Below are 16,382 nucleotides of genomic sequence, written 5' to 3'. Positions count from 1 at the left end.
GATTCTGCAACAAATGCAAATATATTATGGGAATTGTATTAATTTCAGCGGCCCTACTGTATATATATATATATTAAGGATTTTGTCCTGCATTAGTACTGTCCGTGTTTGCTGCATTGTTGAACATTGTGTATATTGTGTATTTAAGATATATATGTATGCATATAATTTAACACCTATTGTAATAGTAGTTTCCGGAAAAGTATTGATGTCCTCTGAGGATGATCCGTAGGGATGGAAACACGTAAGGGTGATCACACTGGACGGTTGTTTTTGTCTTTGACCTTAAATATTAATATAGGTATTTTCATAAATATCATTAGAATTTCTCATAATCACTTGTTTATATTTATTCTTAAGGACCCGAAAATAAAGCATCCCATTTTTCAAAGCAGATTTTTTTAAATAAAAAACCTCGCATTAGGTTCTGGTTAATGCGGTAAGTTTGTTGGATTTTAGATTCCCACAGCGGTGATATTAAAGAGTATTCCCTGGGATACGACGCTGTATAGTCCGGTAGTTCACCGACGTTTCGGAGGTACATACTGCTTATTTCTTTTCAGACTTTAAGAGTTAACCGAGCAAATAACCAGGAAGAAGCAGGCCGCAAGCAGAACCTACTACTGTTAGGATAGCACAGTGGATCCACTCGGCTTACGTGTATATTTACACCAACTGTACGGTACGCTAATTGTGACTATGAACAGAGCCTGAAGATGGCACACATGTGCCAAAAGATTTCGTCTCAGACAGCAACCCAACGACCGTTGGTGAGGAAACATTTCAGGAAGCCATAACAAAGTCTGCCTCCTGCTTTTTCTGGCTACCTTCTTGGCATACCCTTCAATCTTAAAGAATGAGGCAGCGTGTTCCTCCGAAACGTCGGTGAACTTCAAACGAACCACGCGGTATTTTATCCCAGAAGATAGCAAGTACTCTACTAGCAAGCTTTTCTTCAGCACATTGTGTGGTATGTCTCCAGGTGATTAATTCGTCTACTGGGTTAGAGATTGTGAATATTACGCCAAGCAATAACATTGACCTCTAGGAGATGCAAGCCTGGAATCTTTGCAACAATAATTTGTCGATTTTAATTTAGTACTTATGCATATAAACATGAAATATACAGAAAACTAATAAAATGTTTTAGTATTTATGTGTATATTTTTCTAAATTATTATTGTTATAAAAATAAATTTTGTTATAACTTCTTATTTTCAAAAAGATAATTTTAAACCTTAATCCAATAGCTGACATTAAAATGCTGATATTCAAATGCAGACATTCGAATGAAACACTGAAGTGATATTGTTAAGAGCTTAAAAGATTTTCCAGAAGGCTACAGCAATACAATAAAATGTTTTGTTTTGTGAAAGTACACTAACCACTCGTCGGCCGCTCTATGGTCCTGGAGTCGACTCAGACTCTAACAGAAATGAGTACCAGGAATTAATTAAATAATTTTCCTGGGGAATAAAGCGCGGCCGGCGCGTAAGACTGACAACCTTACCGCCATCTGTGAGTCGATTGTCTAGATACTGTGGGACCCTCAAAGTCTCACAACCCTATGGGCCTTCACAGCCTGGTACAAGGATAGCTTTACTTACTTTATTTAAAAAAGTGTGCCACATCATAGAAATGTTGAAACTGTAAGATTTTAATCGAGATTCCAACTATAACCGATTGCCATATTCATGGCATGGACTATACACATTCGCAATTACTTCACTCAGACACTGTTTATAACACATGCACATCTTGTCTATTGTCTTAAAGTATATTAATATAAAATGAAGGCTTCGCATTTCCACATTTCAGAAGAATAAGGGCCTAAGTACTATCTGAAATATTATTCAATACAAATTCGTGAAATCTCACGTTTATTTTCTTTGTAAGAGCCTGAATTAAATTATACGTAAAATAATTTAGTGTTTGTTTCCTGATGTTCACAAAATATTTGTATTATTTGAGGCATTAAAATGCCTTGTTATTCTTTATATTGGTTATGAAGTTTGGCAAAAATATACGCTCCTGTACATAGTTACCAGCATCAAGTTTATTAAAATGTTTAAAGTACGAGATAGTTATTATTTCGGGCACTATAACTTAAAGGCAAACTTGCCCCCGGTGGTTAATTAGTTATGGAGATATATGATATAGTGGAGGTACAGCTCCATCTCTCTTGAACGCGGCACTAGATGGAGTTGGGTGGTCAGATTTCGCGCCTCTGTCGCCTTACTCCTGGGGAAAGACCCCTCCCCCCCGCCACAATGCCATTTGATAGGAGGTTGGTTGAGCCCTAGAGCCGGTCTGGACACAATTACTTATAAATTGAAACAAATAAAACTTCGTACACATTTCATGTGACATTATTCTAAAAACTGTAGAAAAGAAATGTGTTAATATGCTTCAGTGTTAATAGTGTGAATTTAGTTGTATAAGAATAACAAATGCTACCGTCTTACCACAACTCTCTGTCTTACATCTATGGCTCTGTTCGCTAAATTTGTTCAAACTACACTAAGCCCAGAGTTTCCTGTTAAGTTCGCTTATCCCTGGGACGGACAGCCTCTGTGATCTAGTGGTCATAATTCCTGGCTACATATCCAGAGGTCTCGGGTTCGATTCCCGACGCTACCAGATTTTCTGAGAAGTAGTGAGTCTGGAACGGGGTCCACTCGGCTTCGTGAGGATAACTGAGGAGCTGTTTCAAGGAAATAGCGGCTCCGGTCTAGAAGACCGAGATTAACGGCCGTGGGAATCCGTTGCGCTGACCACGTGACACCCTCTATCCGCAAAAGTTGGCATTAGCTTCGCCGACAAGGGCGGTCGCTCGGTTGGTATAGTTCGCTTGCGGACTACAGGCCACGCAGTTGCTTTTTGTTTATCCCTGACAGACGAATCCTATATTTATGGGGAGAAATTGATTCAGTAAAGTTTAACAAGCAGCCGTCAATATTTCTGCCTTAAGAGACAAAAATAAACACTGAACCCGGTTTATTGTTTGTTTATTTGTTTGCCCATGTGTTTGTTGTTTCATTAGATACTCGTTTCCTGGTTTATTTATAGATGTTTCTTGAACTTCACGGGGGCACACCGTAGCGTAGTTGGTTGAGCCACTATCCTACAAGCCGGAATATCGCGGGTTCGAGTCCCGATGAAGTGGATTTTTTCTCAATATACCTAATCCTTCCATCCGCACTGTGTCCCTGGGGTTAACTCAGCCTCTAACAGAAATGAGTACCAGGAATCTTCCTGGGGGTAAAGGGCGGCAAGCGGGTACGGCTGACCTTACTGCCATCTGTGAGCCGATTGTCCAAGTCATGTGGGAGCCTCTATGTCTCACAACCCTGTGGCCTCCATGGCCTGTTACAGGGATAGCTTCATCTAACAGAGTTTTAAGGTCCGGTCTTACCTTCAGTGGGCGAATTCAATAACATGTCTGGTATGGAGATGTTGGTTCCCATTCCATGGTGAAAATACAACGTAGTGATTTCTAATGATGACGTGAGGATCCGTCTAATTGTCTGCTGATGACGAGTACTCAGAGATGCTGAAGACACAACAGGACGCCTGTGAAGATGAATTCGAAAGTATAACATAGGATGTGACCATGGAGAACTGGATAATAACATCTTAGAAGTTAAATGATATAATGATACAAATTCCGTCCCAAGTGCAAACAATATGTTATGTGTCCTTGATCTTGTTCACCCACACTACATGTTTCGGCCACAGACGGCCATCATCACGTAGTAAAGAATAACAGCGGCACGCACACAGGAAGACTACACAGGATAACACTTATACAGTGTGGGAACAAGAACTAGCCGCTACAGCACTTTAGACATAGGGCGAGTAACCCTAACAATTTTAAATTTGGAATTTGGAGAAAAAAATTTAAAGGATTTTAAAATTAGAACTAAAGATTTTATAGTGCTACTACAGGTACGTCAGAATTAACGTGAGTGAAGTGACCTACATCCAGACAGATATCAACGAAGTAGATGTTGATAATAACAAGGAAAGTGTTTTAAATGTTAAATTTTGGGCTGAGTGCAATGTGACAGCAACGTGAGTGTTATACACCTGATGCTGTCCGTCTGTGGCCGAAACATGTAGTGCAGAGGAGCAAGATCAAGGACACATAATATATTGTTTGCACTTGGGACGGAATTTGTATCATTATATCATTTATCGTATAGAGTGCAACAGGATGCTTAAATATAATATTTTAGAATTTACTTGGTATGGATGGGTAAAATTTGCAAAAACACTCGTTATGTTGTTCTTTGTCAGTAAATATTTTGCGAACTCACTGTTGCAGAATTAACTCTAAATAACAGAGGCCATAGGGCAAAATCCGTGACGGCTGAAGAAGTAGAACAGACTCGGAACATAACCAATGAACAAGAGCCTAGCATTAAGAAAAAGCTTTTAGTGATTTTTTTAATTATGAAAAACAGAAACGCTTGGCTAACAATGTTTTAACTCTATTTCAAGCGAAGCAGAGTCTTCGTCACTTAATTACAACATAAATCTCTTGCGTCTGGCGTAATTTTACGTCTACATAGGCCTACTATTGTACAGAGTTCAGCTTCATACATAACCTAAAAAGGAATTCAAACAGAAATTTCGGTAGCTGTTTCTGAACCTAAGTTGTGAAAATTATTATACATATTGCAGTGTTTACCTATTTAAACGTCCGCTTTCATTACAGCTGCCAATTCATTGTCATTAATTAATTAAAATATTTTATTGGAATAGAAGAAATTAAGCAACGTCCCGCTTGATGAAACAAGGATTCGGTATTACGAATTACACAGCCCGGATTATTCACACGTAGTTCACTAAATCCATGAAGCAGAGCAGGCGACAGTAGCCGAAACGTCTTTTATGGAACCCATGGATTCATTACCATGTCCGCTAAATCCTATCCTGAAGTATTCGAGTCCAGTTGACACCCTCACAATCTAATTTTAGATCAGTTACCTGAAGGTGGCATTGTAAGGCCGATACATGTTGCAATTACATGTGATTTTAATGACATTTTAAAATAAAGTAGAAACTCAATGGTCTGTATAGCGTTACAGACGGAAATGAGTGGACTATAATAAATAGGTGTGATATTTCTTGAGAGTATAAATTACAAAGTTGGGGGAACGCGGTAACGTAGTTGGTTGAGGCACTATGCTACAAGCCGGAAGGTCGCTGGATCGAATCCCGATGAAGTGGATTTTTTCAATTGACCTAATCCTTCCAGCCGCNNNTGGCCCTGGTGTCGACTCAGCCTCTAACAGAAATGAGTACCAGGAATATTCTTGGTGGTAAAGGGCGGCCGGCGCGTAAGGCTAACAACCTTACCGCCATCTATGAGCCGATTGTCTAGAAAATGTGGGAATCTCAACATTTTACAACCCTATGGCCCTCCACGGCCTGTTACAGGGATACCCATTACTTTTTTTTTTATAAATTACGAAGGTATTCAGTGCGCAATTTTTCACCATTATTTTCAAACAAAGAAAGATAAATAACGAAGAGTTTCGTCTGATACTGTTACAGCAATTATAGGGCTAATATTGGCGAGAAGGGCAATAAGAAAGAAACAAGAAATATATGTAAAATTTTGGTTTGAAATCTACAAACACAAATACCGTGCAGGGAATTTTTAGAGTATATGGGACGATAATGTTCAGAAATATCTGGAGATATGGGACATGAAGTTGTGCATTAGACTACCTGAGGATAAGGTACAATGATAAAACTCGCTTATTCACTCATGGAGTTGAGCCCTTCTTGAGAAGCCTCAAATTACGCACCTACTCAAGAATTTCCCAGCATTTATGGAACCAGAATGTTCATTACCGTGTTCAAAAGAGCCTTGTCCTGGTCCTTCTCCTGAACCAGATCAATCCAATCCATACCATCCCTAAGATCCATTTTAATATTCTCCACACACCTACGCCTTGGTCTTCCCAGTGGTCTCTTTCCTTCTGGCTTTCCCATCAAGATCCTATATGCATTAAAACTGCATGGAAAAATGTAAATATTTCTGTAATTCTGTTTCATACTCTCCTTCACAAACGGGAATAATTGAACTTAATTTTCAACGTTGTTATTAGATACTGAACACGAGGTACGTAAGTCGGCTATGGAACTCTCAGGCGTATTATAAAAAAAAGAGCAAGTAATGGTACGCAATTAAAGAAGGCTACTTCGGGAATTGAAATTGATTGATACCGGAAGAACCTGAAGTCAAACTGACGTTTACGATTAAATAATACTCGCACTTAAATAAAGTAAAGAGAAAGGTAAACTTGCTCTTGTTCTAAACTCAACAGATGGACAGATATTTTAAGGTTCTACACAAAACAATGGAGTACAATGAAATCTCAAAGGAGTTGTGTGGCCAAGCAAGCGATGTTGCACTAATTGTGCCAGTTCGTACTGACAAAGAGTTCTTCAGCGCACGCACAGTGCTTCGACTCCAGAGTTGTCACTTCCGAGCCGTCCTGACAGCTCCATGTTCTTGCTCCGTGCCTGTTTAAGTTTCTGTCAACTTACAGCGTATTAGCAACGCGGTGTCACTTTCTAATTACATTCTTCTTGTTTCTCTCCATCCTCCCTCTTTTCCTTTGTTTTTTTCCTCCCTCCAGCTTTCATTCTCATATTTTTTTCCCCCTTGGCACTACAGCCCCAGTGGGCCTAGGCCTACCTCCATGAACTTCTCCGTTCACTTCGGTTTTTCTAGATCTTACACATACGGTAGGACTCCTTGGGCGGGTGATCAGCTCGTCGCAAGGCCTCTACCTGTAGACAAACACAGAAAAACGCACACAAACGTCCATGCCCTGAGTGGGATTCGAACCCACGATCCCGGCTTCCGAGGGAGCGAAGACAGTGCATGCCTTAGACCGCGCGGCTACTGTGACCGGCAATGTATGAGAATAATATATAAGAATTCAGTTCGTACCTCACAGGAAACAGATCCGAACCCACGATCCCGGCTTCCGAGCGAGCGAAGACAGTTCATGCCTTAGACCGCTCGGCTACCGTAACCGGCTCATTCTCATATTATTCGTACTATATTCTCCTTCGTTCTACTTGAACCAAACAGTCTGGAGTCCCGATAAAGCTCCAGGTGAATTTCGATTCGAGTCTCGGATGGAATCGAGGTTCTTATGACTCAAATACTCCGTCATTTTCTTCAGAACATCGATATGAATGCCGTCAGTACACGAAATCTAAACACGTCTCAACATCGTTCTTCTCCAACACTTTGAATTTCAAAACGTCTCTCTTGGGTAGACAAATATCCACTCCTTCACTTTCGAATTTAATGAGATATGCAAAAGAGTTAATCCATTAAGACCCGGCGGTTACTAAGTGTACCACTTGGGCAGCGCCACAGCTCAAGTGGTTAGTCGCTGGCTTCCCATCACGGCGGCCTGGGTTCGATGCCGGGTCTGGTCAAGTGAGATTTGTGGTGGTCAAAGTGGCGCTGGGGCAGGTTTCATCCGATTACTTCGGTTTCTCCTGCCAATCTTCATTCCACCAATTGTTCCACAATCACCCTCACCTATCATCTGGGGCTGGTACAATAGGCCAGAAGTGGTCGCAGTACAAGGAACTTAGTCCCACCCCACTAGCAATAAACAAATCCAAAAAGGGCTTAAAAGTGATGTACGTAGAGTCTACACATCAAACTTTGTATACATACGTACGGTACATTAGAAACCACGGGATATGCTTACGCAACGAAATACTAAGACGGACAGCGCCCGAGAACACAAGGAGCTTTTTCGGGTTCTTAATCATATACACAGGCGGCAGGACTGCTTGGACCGGGGATCAGTCCGTCGCAAGGCTGCTACCTACACACAGAACAACAGAAACACAGAGTGAACACATATAGACATCCATGACTTGAGTGGAATTCGAACCCACGATCACAGCGTTCGAGCGAGCGAAGACAGTTCATGCCCTACACTACACGCCCACTGCGTTCGGCTTCACTACAGTCTGTTCGAGCCTTTAAAGCGCCAGGATAACGTATTGTTATGTAACAAACTTTCCTACTCCCCAAATTTTTCATTTGCTTTTAGTTACAGCCTCTAAATACAGCTAGTCGAACTAAAGACTGATAAACTGTGGCGACTAAAGTTATAGGAAACAGGCAGGATAACATTTAACACAAACGTTATTGCTTTTAGGTAATGAGACCAACATTCCTGAGCCATCCAACTATGTTCATCTCATCCCGCAATTTCAATAATTATTTAAATCTCTCTTACAGTCCAGTCCAATCTCGAAATCATAAAGGTAATAAAAGGTAAATTTGTCCCTGTGTTTAACTAATTGAGCACTACGCCATGAAGGCGTATGGGGGAGTGGATATATTGATCCAAGTTTTCTTGACCTCGGTACTGGTTTGAGGTGAGTGGTCAGCTTCACGCTCCTACCGCTTTATCCCTGGGAAAGGACCCGCTGTACGCATTAGATCGGAGATTGGGTTTCCAGAGCAGGTCTGGACCCTGCGGAAAGGAGAAAATTCTTGACCCTACCGGAACTCAAACTCCGACCCCCTCGGCCGACCAGCTCACAGCCAGTCGCTATACCGACTGCGCTATCCCGGCTCCTAATCTCAAATCTCGTAATCGTAGGAATGAAAATCACTAACCCGCTCTTCCTTTATGAAGTTCCACAACAACAGCTTCTATGACTCTTCGCAATACCGGGTATCTGCCGTGACTGAAGTTTCCAGATTATTTTCTAATAGTATCACAGATACAAACAAAACAAAAAACAAACTCCGTGACCTGCAGTCCGCAAGCGAACTACACCGACGGAGCGACCGCGGCTTGTCGGCGAAGTTAGTGCCAACTTTAGCGGATAGAGTGTGTCGCGTGGTCAGCGTAACGGATCCCCACGGCCGTTAATATTTGTTTTCTAGACCAGAGCCGCTATTTCCTTGAAATAGCTCCTCAATTATCCTCACGAGGCTGAGTAGACCACGTTCTAGACCCACTACATCACAGAAAATCTGTTGCGCCGGGAATCGAACCCGGGACCTCAGGATCTGTAGCCAGGAACTATGACCACTAGACACCTCAGAGGCGGTCTAGTACTACATATATGGATGTGTAAAACGATATTTACAGAAATGTGAACCCAGTCTACAGTCTGTCGCATGACATCAATGGTACGGCTTTCCTGTCTACAGACGAGGGCCGCGCACGGTTATGGGGCGCCAATGGCGATAGAGTTACACGTGTTCTTAACGCTGACTCTAGATAGAGATCGATGGTGCTTCACGTTCCGGCTACAGGAAGCTGAGTTAACCTCAGTTTATTCTCGACATACTGGCAAAGGAAATATTCCTTATGCATTTCATATTCCTGTAACTGATCAAACAAAAAAAAATAGAATGTATACAGACGTACTCTTTCCTTCTATGTACAGAGCAAGCTGTTCTAGCCAGTTTACGTGTATCTGGGAGGTGGGACTGAAGCTAGACAAGACCGCGACACTAAATGAAAGTTCTCAGCGTTATGCTTATGGGTTGCTTTCACCCTTGGGGAAGAGCTCTCAGATCCCATTCGATATTAGGTTAGAACACCATCATATTGTATTCCCATAAGATCCTCCCGCTCACACCTTGGTTTACCAAGTAGTTTCTTCCTATCAGATTTCCACACTAAAATTTTATATGCATTTCTCATCTTACTTTTGCGTGTTACATGCCCCACGCACCTCATCATCTTTCATTGGAACGTCTTCTAAATATTTAATGGTAAATTTGTCCCTGTTCTCAACGAATTAAGCACTACTCCATGAAGGCGTATGGAGGAGTGGATGTATAGATCCCCATTTTCTTGACCTCGACACTAGTTGGAGGTGAGTGGTCAGCTTCACACCCCTGCCACTTTACCCCCGGGGAAAGAGCCACCGGTACCCATTGGATAGGAGGTTCGGTGGATCCCAGAGCCTGTCCGGACGACTTGGAGAAGAGGAAATTATCGATCCTACCGGGACTCGAACTCCGACCTCTCAGTCGTCCAGCCCGTAGTTATTCGCTATACCGACTACGCTACCCCGGCTCCTAAATATTTAATGAATAATACAAATTATGATATTCCTCATTCCAAATTTTCCTCACCGTCATGTAATTTCCTCCTTCCAAGGAACATAATATTGTCCTTAATTACGTATTCCAAAACGTTCTCTGCCGATATCCCTGTCATCGCGGGAAGTACCGAGTTTTAGGCTAAAATAAAACGTCCCTGCAATAATGAGAATGAAAATTTCAGTTCTGAAAGTGGATCTCAGCGAACAGACCACGTGTACTATGGTTGTCGGACATCCTTCGCGTCAGAACTGTATACCCTGCACAACGCGGCTTTCTCCTCTGTTGGACACGACTCGGACGCACCGTACCATTGTTACTCCCACCTTCGCAATACTCGTCTGTAGCACGAACGTCCGAGGCGGACTCAACAGACATTAAGCTGCCTCGGAAGAAGAGACAAGTTCATCTCGAGATGCGTTTACAGTTCTGATGTATCATTATGCAACATAGCGCTCTATCGGCTCTCAATTTAGTGGCACTAACACCGTTAGTGCATGCACCGTTCGTACCAGGAGCTGGAACCGCTCTGCAGGAGAGCTCGTACGGGTTCCCTTCGTGGTTCTCGTCGGACGAGTTCTTCAGAGTTTCGGATATAGATAATGAACGACACGCAACACCTCCACACGGAGGAACCAATCAACGAGGTAGGTCTTCCGTGACTTCTTTAATGATGCGCTTCATTTCATGATGGTATCGTGGGAAAAGTAAATGTTGTATTGCAAATGACTTGTGAGTGACGTAATAAAAGCTTAGTTCGACGTTTTATTAGGATTTTTAAGAACTGCTTCTTATTGCGTATTTACAGTGGATATATATAATCTTTATCTTCAACACAACAATACTTTATTTATTTATTAATAGAGCACGCAAGTTACAACACCTGATGATGACCCATTTGAGGTCGAAACATCTAATGAGTGCTTTATAAATAATAATAAAATATTGTTGTGTTGACGGTAAAAATTATATATGTTTATTTTATTACGATCCTGCATCCTGTTACGAATATGCAATGAACATATATAAATTTACCGTCAACTCAACAATATTTTATTATTTATTTATCTATTATATATAATATATATTATATTTTATATTTATATAAGTGAAAAAATATTGAAACATGTTTTCATAGCACGATTACTCTCTGAAATTTCTATCTCTAATTAGGAAACAGAACTATGTTTAATGATGGTGTGTGCAATAATTCGGAAAATTTTCAGTAGCGGCATTTTATATATTAAGAAAGCAGTCTTCTTGGATTTGGCACCGTGTATATGTGGTGTTAACCGACGTTTCGGAGGAACGTATCGCCTCCATCTTCAGGGTAGAAGAAAAATCTTACATTCAATACATTAGTTTCAGTGTTTGTGGCAAAGTTAAGGTATTCCTCAGGATTTTAAATTTTAATAATACCTAATTAGGCGTGCATATTTCCCATATACCAAACATCACACATTAATTGTATGCAAAATTATACGATTTATAATATACAGTGTGAGAGCTGTTTACGAGATATGTCCTTCTGTGGCGAAGTATATTAAGATTACAGTCTTCTCGGTTATGGCGTCACATCCCAGAAAACCGTAAATTTCATATCTCTTTAGTTTCTATTATTATTTACCTCTTAAACACGAATTATAGGAGAGGAAATATAAATATATTAGAAGTTAAGTATGTGACGTACTAGCAATTCCTCAGCATTCTCGTATTGTGGAATATGTTTGGGAGAAAATGCATGAGACACTCTGCTACAAGCTGGAAGGTCGTGCGTTCGATTACCTATGCGATCACTGGGTTTTTATATTGACCCAATCCTTCCAGCCGCACTATGGCCCTGGAGTTGACTCAGCCTGTAACAGAAATGAGTACCAGGAATCTTCCTGGGGATGAAGGGTGGTCGGCGCGTAAGGCTGACAACCTCACCGCCATCTGTGAGGATGTCTAGAACTAGGAAATGTGGGAACCTCGATGCCTCATAATACTATGGGCTTCCACGGCCTGTCACAGGGATAGCTTCACTTTTCCTTTACAGAAACAAAGATTTTGCCATGGTTCTGCAGAAAGAGTCTGCTGTGCTAATGAAATGTGAAAGTTGACAAATTCTTATATTAGCTAATCACAATTACAATGACAAAAAGAAACATGTTTTATCCACTTATATCAAATTGTTCAACGATCCTTATTTTTAATAATGCAAACCCATTCGCGAAGACCAAGGCATAGGTGGGTGGACAATATTAAAATGGATTTTAGAGAGATAGGATGGGATGGTAAGGATTGGACTGATCTGACTCAGGATAGGGATCAGTGGAGGGCTCTTGTGAACACGGTAATAAACCTTCGGGTTCCATAAAATACTGGGAATTTCTTGAGTAGCTGCAGAATTGGCGGCTCCTCAAGAAGGGCTCAGCTCCAGGAGTAAGTAAGTAAGTAGGTTAGTTTGGCGGTAACGTTCTAGACTTATATTGTAGGGTGCCAAGTTCGAATCTCGACCAAAACTAGCTTTCCTGACAGAATTTTCGTGGTTTTTCATCAGTTGCCCAAGTTAAATGTGAGGACAGAACCTCGAACAGACCGCGACATCTTCCTGACAAATACTTTCCAATTCATTATTCGGCCACGAGTAATGTGAGATACTGACAACGTCGTAAAGGAAACAACAAAACATGTTCGTACTTCCCTGTATGTTTGCCACTATATCGCATACCCGACACGCATAACTTAGAAGTTGGTGCAAAAACGGTTCTAACAACTGCTACACTTCTTAAGCAACTTGAAACTTTCAATGTTTTACAATAGATGGCAGAAGAATAGACAACATCAACGCAACAGCAGAATCTCTAAACACAACGACTAATGTCAAGTATTTAAACTCAAATTTTGTATATATTTATCGTGTCATCTACAAGAGTTGTATGCACCACATAACTCAGCCTCCTTGATTCGGCCAACATAATAATAATTAGTGGAGTACAAATAATATAATTCCATATTTTATATTAGCTCAGTCGGTATAGCGACTGGTTACGGGCTGAACGACGGAGGAGTCGGAGTTCGAGTCCCGGTGAGGCAAGAATTTTCACATCTCCGGCTCTGGGGCTCAACCAACCTCATGTACAATGGGTACCGGAGGCTCTTTCCTTGGGGGTAAAACGGCCGGGTTGTGAATCTGACCACTCACCTCCAACTATTGCTGAGGTCAAGAAAATGTGGATCTGTATATCCACTCCTCCATACGCTTTCATGGCGTAGTGCTTAATTAGTTAAGCACAGGAACAACTTTATCTTTGCCTTCTTTTTTCCTTGGCACTACAGGCCCAGTGGGCCTAGGCCTACCTCCATGAACTTCTCCGTTCACTTCGGTTTTTCTAGATCTTACACATTCGGTAGGACTCCTTGGGCGGGTGATCAGCTAGTCGCAACTTTTGCCTTTTACCTATTCTATATTGTGTTAGCTTTTCACCACAATTTCTCTGAGGTCGAAATACCCTCCTTAGGTAATAATATTCTCCTCAGAACTCTGTTTCCAGACAATCTTACAGTAAAATGGTAGGGAAATATTGACTAAGAAGAGAAATGTGACTACTTTCATTACGAACAGGGTTCTCTGCACAGTTCACGTGAAGTCACGTGCCTTAATGCAATACTAACGGCCCGTGGTTTGAGAGAGAGAAAAAAGGAAAATCACAAAACCAATGAATCGATTCAGTTACGAACTGGTACATATAATTACATTTTTCTTTTGTAATATATGCTTTCGGTTTATGTTTCTAGAGACCATTAAATTGCATTCAAAAAATTTACGTCAATTTACATTCTTTGTAAATTACTAAAAACTAACAGAGAAAAAATATATTTCTAAGCTACTTTTTTTTTAAGTTTGTGAACAACCGGTCAGTCAAGCAGTTGGCCTTGCGGCTAGTACTTTCATTCTGTAGACCTGAGTTCAAGACCCTAATTCATGTGAAAATTGCAGATAATAATTTATATGCTGGTGTCTAGTTTTCTTCCGCTTTCACACCGCCTACTTCACCGTTCCTGCCAGCCATATCAGTGATTGCGGCATATATTTCGCAGTTAATATAACATCATTATGTAAAATATATTCAACGTCGGGCAGTAAATTTCTCAGGTTTAAAGTGTATGTAGAAATTTGTCATATATTGAGAAGTTTACCGACGTTTCGGAGAAGGATACTGACATCATCTTCTGGTTATAAATGTGGAGGCAACATTTTCTTCTGAAGCGACGGTAAACTTCCGGCGAAATACTCGTACTTGTCCCAATCCAGAAGACAATCTACTTGTGTATTGTTTGGCCGTGCCATAGCTTAGGCAGTTAGTCGCTGGCTTCCCACAGCAGCGCACCGGGTTCGATCTCATGTTGTGTGGGATTCGTGGTGGGCAAAGTGGCGCTGGGGCAGGTTTCCTCTGGGTTCTTCGGTCTCCCCTCCCAATTCGCATTCCACCCATCATGTATCATCTGGAGCTGGTACAACAGACCAAACAGTGGCCGACGTACTGCATCAGAGAGCAGACGGAGAACGAACTCTGTTCTCCGTGAAAGCTAAAGAGTATATATGTGAGATAGCCAAAATATTTGTCTGTATTCTCAGTTTTCATCTAAGAAACCAAAAACATCATGGAATTAAGAAACATAACTCGGATGTTTAATATCGCCGAAACAAAACTCTTCGTTGCACACGATTCTGCGCCATATTCATCCACACTCGATTATCACAATCCGTAAATCCATAAGAATATTATCGTCCCATTTCCTTTTCGGTCTTTCAAATGGGTGTTCATTCAAATTGTCTCCCACGTAACATTTTATACGTAACCCTTGTCTCCGCCATCTCAGTCACATACCCAGCCTTCTAGATCTGAGAGCCCCAGCAGTAGCTCACTAGGTGGCACCCAGGCCTGTGAGGTAATTCCGGAGGCTGAGGGACATTAACGGCTACTTAACGACATTCAGCAGAAACCACTCACTTTCACACTTACGTACGACCCTTATTGACGGTTTCCTTGTCAGTAAAGGCCATATTATTTTTTTCCGGAAGTTCTACCTTGCTCTCGTATATTCCGAGACATCATGAGACATTAAGAGATTTCCTGTTATAATGCAACATCATGAGACATTAAGAGATTTCCTGTTATAATGCAACGCGTTCCTCTGGTGAAGGAAACTCGAAATCTCTCTCTTGTCAGTAAAGGCCATATTATTTTTTTCCGAAATTTCTATCTTGCTCTCGTATATTCCGAGACATCGGGAGACATTAAGAGAGTTCCTGTTATAATGCAACCATCTAACACGGAATTACGCGTTCCTCTGGTGAAGGAAACTCGAAATCTCTCTCTTGTCAGTAAAGGCCATATTATTTTTTTCCGAAATTTCTATCTTGCTCTCGTATATTCCGAGACATCGGGAGACATTAAGAGAGTTCCTGTTATAATGCAACCATCTAACACGGAATTACGCGTTCCTCTGGTGAAGGAAACTCGAAATCTCTCTCTTGTCAGTAAAGGCCATATTATTTTTTTCCGAAATTTCTATCTTGCTCTCGTATATTCCGAGACATCGGGAGACATTAAGAGAGTTCCTGTTATAATGCAACCATCTAACACGGAATTACGCGTTCCTCTGGTGAAGGAAACTTGAAATCTGTCGTGAGCTTCAGCGTCAAGACATTTGTTTATTACTCAGGTTCTAACTTATATGCGGCATATTAATACTGTAATAATACACTGAAATAGCAATTGGGATGTCTCAGTCGGCATACCATCTATGGTAGGGGGTAGACTACCGAAGATTCCGGGTTCAATTACCGGCAGGGACAAGAGACATTTCTCTTCACTATAACTTTCACACCGGTTCTGGGGCGCATCGAGCTTCCTATACAATTTGTACCGAAAGCTCTTTTTACCAGGGGAAAAGGCAGGGGAGTGAAGCCGACTACTCAACCTCATCTAGTGCCGAGGTTATGGAAATATACCTCCACTCCCCTATACATCTTCATGACGTGATAATTAATTATGCCCAGGAATAACTTCACCTTTGTCTTTACAATACACTGAAATGGCTACAGATTTTTCAGAGCTTATTCCCAGAGATTCGCCGTTCTTTATCGAGGCAGTTCCCATCTGAAAACAGGTAACTCCTGAAATGAGGGAGACAACCTCCAGCCCTCCTCAAGCACTAGGCCTTTAAAAAGCTAAAGTTGTCCCTTTGCTTAACTAATTAAGCACTA

General features: G+C 41.3%; 1 protein-coding gene across 1 annotated transcript in view; it reads left to right on the top strand.

The window, feature by feature from the left end:
- The window catches only part of LOC111870013 (protein yellow), a 34,960-nt gene extending 33,798 nt beyond the window's left edge, over nucleotides 1-1,162 (top strand). The window contains exon 6 of the mRNA XM_023861935.1: nucleotides 564-1,162. The gene's annotated coding sequence lies outside the window, so the exon portion shown is untranslated. The remainder of the gene's footprint in view (nucleotides 1-563) is intronic.
- The last annotated feature ends 15,220 nt before the right edge of the window (nucleotides 1,163-16,382 follow it).

This window comes from Cryptotermes secundus, unplaced genomic scaffold (assembly GCF_002891405.2).
Source record: "Cryptotermes secundus unplaced genomic scaffold, Csec_1.0 scaffold109, whole genome shotgun sequence".
NCBI lineage: Eukaryota > Metazoa > Arthropoda > Insecta > Blattodea > Kalotermitidae > Cryptotermes > Cryptotermes secundus.
The sequence above is the reverse complement of the archived record's forward strand: the minus strand, read 5'-3'. Positions and strand labels throughout refer to the sequence as shown.